This window comes from Saccoglossus kowalevskii, chromosome 7, assembly GCF_978046115.1.
Source record: "Saccoglossus kowalevskii chromosome 7, keSacKowa6.1, whole genome shotgun sequence".
NCBI classification, from domain to species: Eukaryota; Metazoa; Hemichordata; class Enteropneusta; family Harrimaniidae; genus Saccoglossus; species Saccoglossus kowalevskii.
In genome coordinates this window covers 18,443,063-18,451,036 of record NC_140647.1, presented here as the reverse complement: position 1 = coordinate 18,451,036, position 7,974 = coordinate 18,443,063, and positions in this window count along the sequence as shown.

The following is a 7,974-nucleotide window of genomic DNA, read 5'->3' as shown; positions in this document are numbered from 1 at the left end:
CAAATGGGGGCCAACAACATTATTGAGGTGGGCATGCTCCTAGAAACCATGACCTCAACTAACGCCGCTCATAGCAATTAGTTCAAAGCATAGGATTTCATTCCATTTCTAGCTCCACTGAAATTAAAGATGGCAGAGCTGTCATCCATCCCTTCAACATTTGGATTTTAGTCTTTGTATTTTCCTCATTGATACATGCTACATTTGTAAGTAAGTAATAACTTTATTGATTTCGTATCCTTATTGGGATCTTGAAAATAATACAATAAAGAATGTTGTTTAAATAAACAACAGCTAGCTAAAAAAGTAACAAAATAGAGTAAACAATTAGAAAATTACATCAATAAGTAAAACAGAACAAAAGTAAAAGAAAAAATACAAGAAATGTAAAATTGAGTGATTATTTTGGGGCAGCTGGTGGTTTTTTCTGTGTAATATCTCTGCGGTTAAAGCAGTTAAAAATGTATTTTGCATAGTCAATGATTTCTTTGTTGTCGGTAGAGGTGAGAATTTTTATCATGATTTCTTCCTCAGCTACACCAGCTGAGGATAAGTTATGTTCAGTGAACAGTTTAATCCTCTCCTCTTGGTGTAGTTTGCATTTTAGAAGAAAGTGTTTCTCGTCTTCTACTTCATCAAGATCACAGACTTTGCATTTTCTATGGCTAATGTCAATATTTTTGTACCGCCCCATTTCTATCTGTAAGGTATGGGCACTTATACGTAGTTTTGTTAGGGCTGACCGATGGTTGGGATTTTTAACTACTGTTACCCGGTAGATATTTGTCATAGGTGTAATCCTTTTTCAGTAATCTGTAGGTTCTAAGTTTGTTTTTATGATTTTTAGATTTATTGTCATCATACATGCTGTTTTCAGCGACTGTTTTAAAACGTTTAATGAGTCTATCTAAGATTGGATGAAGTAGACTGTAATTGCTGTTATGTTTACATTGTGTCCATGCTTCGCCAAGGTCTAGAAAGTTTAGGATGGTTTTTATTCCTGTTACCCAATTTTGTACGCCTGCATCATCTAGCTGTATGCCCAGCTGGTAAGCTTCATGAACTAATGTATTATGATCCATGTCGTTTAATCGCATCCAATATTTCAACATTTGCCTTATACTTGAGATGGCAAGTGGAAGCCTACCAAGCTCAAGCAAGCATGCTAAATTTGTCGCTTTGCTGTTGACTTTTAATAAGGACTTGCAGAATTTAATATGTAATTTTTCCATGGGTGAGTTGAGATTTGCCAAAAACCTTCCTGTGTTAATAATGCAATCGGACCAAATTTCACTACAGTACAGCAGTACAGCAGAATTTGTATGTATGGCCCTTGAAAAAACCTTTGCTTCCTTTGTGATGATGGTCGATTCTCTGATTTCACATTAAAACGGGAGGGTCGCCACCTGCACATGTGCGGGAATTGAGTCCCAAGTGACGATAACAACACATGCTAAAAATGCAAAGGCTCATGGGTAGATGCTTGTTTGTAAACAATGACACGCAATGGCCATCTGAAGCATGTGCAGGTGACTGCTCCCCTCGCTTTTAAAGTTTGAAATCACTTAAAATATTATATATACATCTACATTTCAAATAAAAATTCTGCATATCTCCTCCATAAATGTAGATATATTCCCCAAGAGACAAACCCCCAGTCAGTCTGAACACTAGTCACCTACTGTAGAAATGTCATTCTTGATAACAAAAATGATTATTTGAAATATTTGTAGCTTTCACATTAACTGAACTATGACTTGAAGCTGTTCCATTTAAGATTAAACATGTTACCTCACAGGTCATGTAATGAATGACTTAGTTAATTAGTTTTGTGAAAACAAAAACATTATTTTCTGCTGGCCTAAAGAATACAGCAATTGCGACAGTAAGCAGTATTGTGAGGTTTTTGCACCATCAACAACACTCATGCACCCACTACGATCAGAAAGTTTAATGACCTTTAGCTAACCACAGTGCCAAATCTAATCATCTATATCACTACCAAGATGAAGAAGAACCTTTGGTATCTGTGCCTCGTATAGCTATGACATTACTCATGCCACTGCCAAGATGAGTAAGAACCTTTGGCATCTGTGTCTCGTAGAACTATGACAGTATACTCATGTCACTGCCAAGATGAGGAAGAACCTTTGGTATCTGTGTCTCGTATAGCTATGACATTACACGTGTCACTGCCAAGATGAGTAAGAACCTTTGGCGTCTGTGTCTCGTATAGCTATGACATTACTCATGTCACTTCCAAGATGAGTAAGAACCTTTGGTATCTGTGTCTCGTATAGCTATGACATTACTCATGTCACTACCAAGATGAGTAAGAACCTTTGGTATCTGTGTCTCGTATAGCTATGACATTACTCATGTCACTACCAAGATGAAGAAGAACCTTTGGTATCTGTGCCTCGTATAACTATGACATTACACGTGTCACTGCCAAGATGAGTAAGAACCTTTGGTATCTGTGTCTCGTATAGCTATGACATTACTCATGTCACTTCCAAGATGAGTAAGAACCTTTGGCGTCTGTGTCTCGTAGAACTATGACAGTATACTCATGTCACTTCCAAGATGAGTAAGAACCTTTGGTATCTGTGTCTCGTATAGCTATGACATTACTCATGTCACTACCAAGATGAAGAAGAACCTTTGGTATCTGTGCCTCGTATAACTATGACATTACACGTGTCACTGCCAAGATGAGTAAGAACCTTTGGTATCTGTGTCTCGTATAGCTATGACATTACTCATGTCACTTCCAAGATGAGTAAGAACCTTTGGTATCTGTGCCTCGTATAACTATGACATTACACGTGTCACTGCCAAGATGAGTAAGAACCTTTGGTATCTGTGTCTCGTATAGCTATGACATTACTCATGTCACTTCCAAGATGAGTAAGAACCTTTGGTATCTGTGCCTCGTATAGCTATGACATTACACGTGTCACTGCCAAGATGAGTAAGAACCTTTGGCGTCTGTGTCTCGTAGAACTATGACAGTATACTCATGTCACTGCCAAGATGAGTAAGAACCTTTGGTATCTGTGTCTCGTATAGCTATGACAGTATACTCATGTCACTGCCAAGATGAGTAAGAACCTTTGGCGTCTGTGTCTCATATAACTAAAACATTACACGTGTCACTGCCAAGATGAGTAAGAACCTTTGGCATCTGTGTCTCGTAGAACTATGACAGTATACTCATGTCACTTCCAAGATGAGTAAGAACCTTTGGCATCTGTGTCTCGTATAGTTATGGCATTACTCATGTCACTTCCAAGATGAGTAAGAACCTTTGGCATCTGTGTCTCGTAGAACTATGACAGTATACTCATGTCACTGCCAAGATGAGTAAGAACCTTTGGCGTCTGTGTCTCGTATAGCTATGACATTACACGTGTCACTGCCAAGATGAGTAAGAACCTTTGGCATCTGTGTCTCGTAGAACTATGACAGTATACTCATGTCACTTCCAAGATGAGTAAGAACCTTTGGTATCTGTATCTGGTATAACTAAAACATTACTCATGTCACTGCCAAGATGAGTAAGAACCTTTGGCATCTGTGTCTCGTAGAACTATGACAGTATACTCATGTCACTTCCAAGATGAGTAAGAACCTTTGGCATCTGTGTCTCGTATAGTTATGGCATTACTCATGTCACTGCCAAGATGAGTAAGAACCTTTGGCATCTGTGTCTCGTAGAACTATGACAGTATACTCATGTCACTTCCAAGATGAGTAAGAACCTTTGGCATCTTTGTCTCGTATAGCTATGGCATTATTCATGTCACTTCCAAGATGAGTAAGAACCTTTGGTATCTGTGTCTCGTATAACTGAAACATTACTCATGCCACTGCCAAGATGAGTAAGAACTTTTGGCGTCTGTGTATCGTATAGCTATGGCATTACTCATGTCACTGCCAAGATGAGTAAGAACTTTTGGTATCTGTGTCTCGTATAACTATGACATTACTCATGCCACTGCCAAGATGAGTAAGAACCTTTGGCGTCTGTGTATCGTATAGCTATGACATTACTCATGCCACTGCCAAGATGAGTAAGAACCTTTGGCGTCTGTGTCTCGTAGAACTATGACAATATACTCATGTCACTGCCAAGATGAGTAAGAACCTTTGGCATCTTTGTCTCGTATAGCTATGGCATTATTCATGCCACTGCCAAGATGAGTAAGAACGTTTGGCGTCTGTGTCTCGTATAGCTATGACATTATTCATGTCACTGCCAAGATGAGTAAGAACCTTTGGCATCTGTGTCTCGTAGAACTATGACAGTATACTCATGTCACTGCCAAGATGAGTAAGAACCTTTGGCATCTGTGTCTCGTAGAACTATGACAGTATACTCATGTCACTGCCAAGATGAGTAAGAACCTTTGGCATCTTTGTCTCGTATAGCTATGGCATTATTCATGCCACTGCCAAGATGAGTAAGAACTTTTGGCGTCTGTGTCTCGTAGAACTATGACAGTATACTCATGTCACTGCCAAGATGAGTAAGAACCTTTGGCATCTTTGTCTCGTATAGCTATGGCATTATTCATGCCACTGCCAAGATGAGTAAGAACCTTTGGCGTCTGTGTCTCGTAGAACTATGACAGTATACTCATGTCACTGCCAAGATGAGTAAGAACCTTTGGCATCTTTGTCTCGTATAGCTATGGCATTATTCATGCCACTGCCAAGATGAGTAAGAACTTTTGGCGTCTGTGTCTCGTAAAGCTATGGCATTACTCATGTCACTGCCAAGATGAGTAAGAACCTTTGGCGTCTGTGTCTCGTAGAACTATGACAGTATACTCATGTCACTGCCAAGATGAGTAAGAACCTTTGGCATCTTTGTCTCGTATAGCTATGGCATTATTCATGCCACTGCCAAGATGAGTAAGAACTTTTGGCGTCTGTGTCTCGTAGAACTATGACAGTATACTCATGTCACTGCCAAGATGAGTAAGAACCTTTGGCATCTTTTTCTCGTATAGCTATGACATTACTCATGCCACTGCCAAGATGAGTAAGAACGTTTGGCGTCTGTGTCTCGTAGAACTATGACAGTATACTCATGTCACTGCCAAGATGAGTAAGAACCTTTGGCATCTGTGTCTCGTAGAACTATGACAGTATACTCATGTCACTGCCAAGATGAGTAAGAACCTTTGGCGTCTGTGTCTCGTATAGCTATGACATTACTCATGCCACTGCCAAGATGAGTAAGAACGTTTGGCGTCTGTGTCTCGTAGAACTATGACAGTATACTCATGTCACTGCCAAGATGAGTAAGAACCTTTGGCATCTTTTTCTCGTATAGCTAAGACATTACTCATGCTACTGCCAAGATGAGTAAGAACGTTTGGTGTCTGTGTCTCGTAGAACTATGACAGTATACTCATGTCACTGCCAAGATGAGTAAGAACCTTTGGCATCTTTGTCTCGTATAGCTATGGCATTATTCATGTCACTTCCAAGATGAGTAAGAACCTTTGGCGTCTGTGTCTCGTAGAACTATGACATTATTCATGTCACTGCCAAGATGAGTAAGAACCTTTGGCGTCTGTGTCTTGTATAGCTATGACATTATTCATGCCACTGCCAAGATGAGTAAGAACCTTTGGCGTCTGTGTCTCGTAGAACTATGACATTACTCATGTCACTGCCAAGATGAGTAAGAACCTTTGGTATCTGTGTCTCGTAGAACTATGACAGTATACTCATGTCACTGCCAAGATGAGTAAGAACCTTTGGCGTCTGTGTCTCGTAGAACTATGACAGTATACTCATGTCACTGCCAAGATGAGTAAGAACCTTTGGTATCTGTGTCTCGTATAGCTATGACATTACTCATGCCACTGCCAAGATGAGTAAGAACGTTTGGCGTCTGTGTCTCGTAGAACTATGACAGTATACTCATGTCACTGCCAAGATGAGTAAGAACCTTTGGTATCTGTGTCTCGTATAGCTATGACATTACTCATGCCACTGCCAAGATGAGTAAGAACGTTTGGCGTCTGTGTCTCGTAGAACTATGACAGTATACTCATGTCACTGCCAAGATGAGTAAGAACCTTTGGCGTCTGTGTCTCGTATAGCTATGGCATTATTCATGTCACTGCCAAGATGAGTAAGAACCTTTGGCGTCTGTGTCACGTAGAACTATGACATTAATCATGTCACTGCCAAGTTTCAATGAAAAGAAATATAACCCTACTTTCAATGGTAATTAATATTAAAATTAAGTAGAAAATTGCAAACAATTCCAAGGGATGTGGAAGTATGTAGATGTATAATCGAAATATTTCTCAGCGAATTTGTTGTTATAACCTCTCATCAAACTAGGTAATTTGAGTATTATTTATAACTGTTTCCATTTATGCACAGATGGAAGTAAATCTTCATATTAGGCTGAATTAGGGTGGATACAGTAAATAACTTTTCATCAGTTTATTTATATCAAAACAAAAAAATTGGAAATTAAAATATAGTGTTGGTTTTGATTAAAAAGATCCATAATGAATTACTGGTAAACACTTACAGAAAATTGAAAAACTAATTTCTATTTACATCTGATGCAAATGTTTAACTGAAATATACATAATACAAATTTAAAACTGGTTCTATACCCAGTGTTCTCCACAAGGGGTTTTAGGTGGGCGGCCCGCCCATCAAGTTTTACGGCCGCCTAGTAACTCTCAACGCCCGCCCACCAACGTACATCCAGCTGAAATTATTTGTAAAAAGCTTGCATTGTTCTTCCCAAGCCTAAACAAAAGAGTAGTTGCCCAACCCTTTATTTTGCTATTGTTTCAAGAGTCCAAACATAAACAATGACCACTGGAAGTCTGCAAGCAGTTATCAAGTGTATTCATGGCAATGTGTCAATCGCCTGAATTCATTGTCGCCCGACATTGTTGCCACTTATTACGCACGATACACAACTACAGTGGTTTCAATTTACAGCTGTATTTTTAATAATCGTCTTCCAATCACGAAAGAAAGAATTAAATACGAACGAAATGTATATGCACAGAAAATAAACAAATATATTAGCATATTGCATGTAAACTCGAACAAAAATTAAAATTCTAGCCGTATTTACAACGTTCGCTCGATTTTCATCGTGAAAACAGCATGGAGAAGGCAAACTGGTGACCTTTTGGCCTACCCCATTCAACGACCGTCGGCCACCCACCGGTGTTGGCGCTGTAACGATTTAGTATCTAAGTTGCATAGGGGAGCAGCGCATTCTGGGTGTTCGTGTACTGAATTCGGAAAGCGGTAATAAACATCAAACATGGCTGCCGGATTAGTTTACCGCGAGTATTTGTAATTGAATAATATTTTAGTTATCTTTTCCATGTACTTTTTTTCATTTATCCATTTTTTATGTCTAATCTTTCGAGAAAATAGCAGATTCTTTTATTTTGCCGATTGCTAGCATTTTTCTTGAATCCCAAAACAACGTGTGAAAACGCAACGTATCGTGACCGTTACATGCGTAAATGCATCTTACCGTCCGTCGGCACGGGTGAGTACTGATGCCACAAATAAAAAATGTTATGAGTTTTATTTTGACAAATCGTCCGTTTTGGCGTCGGGAACAAATCACCTCGTATATTTTCTACATTATAACTCGTACTTGCTCTTGGTTACTCGAATTGCAGAATAATTTGCGAACGTATAAATCATCGATTTCAAACTTTTTGCATTTCGTAAATATTAATAGTGACCAATCTGTTTGTATTTCAAAAAATTGTAACATGTTTCAATTAAATTAAAAAGAGAATAGTAAATAACTTAGTGTGTATTGCATTGCATGACATAAAAGCTAGAAAGATGTATGTAAATGACATGCAAATTAATATGCAAATTTATGCTAATTAGGCCGCCCACCAGCTATTTTGGATTGTGGAGAACACTGTATACCAGAGTTGGAATTTACCA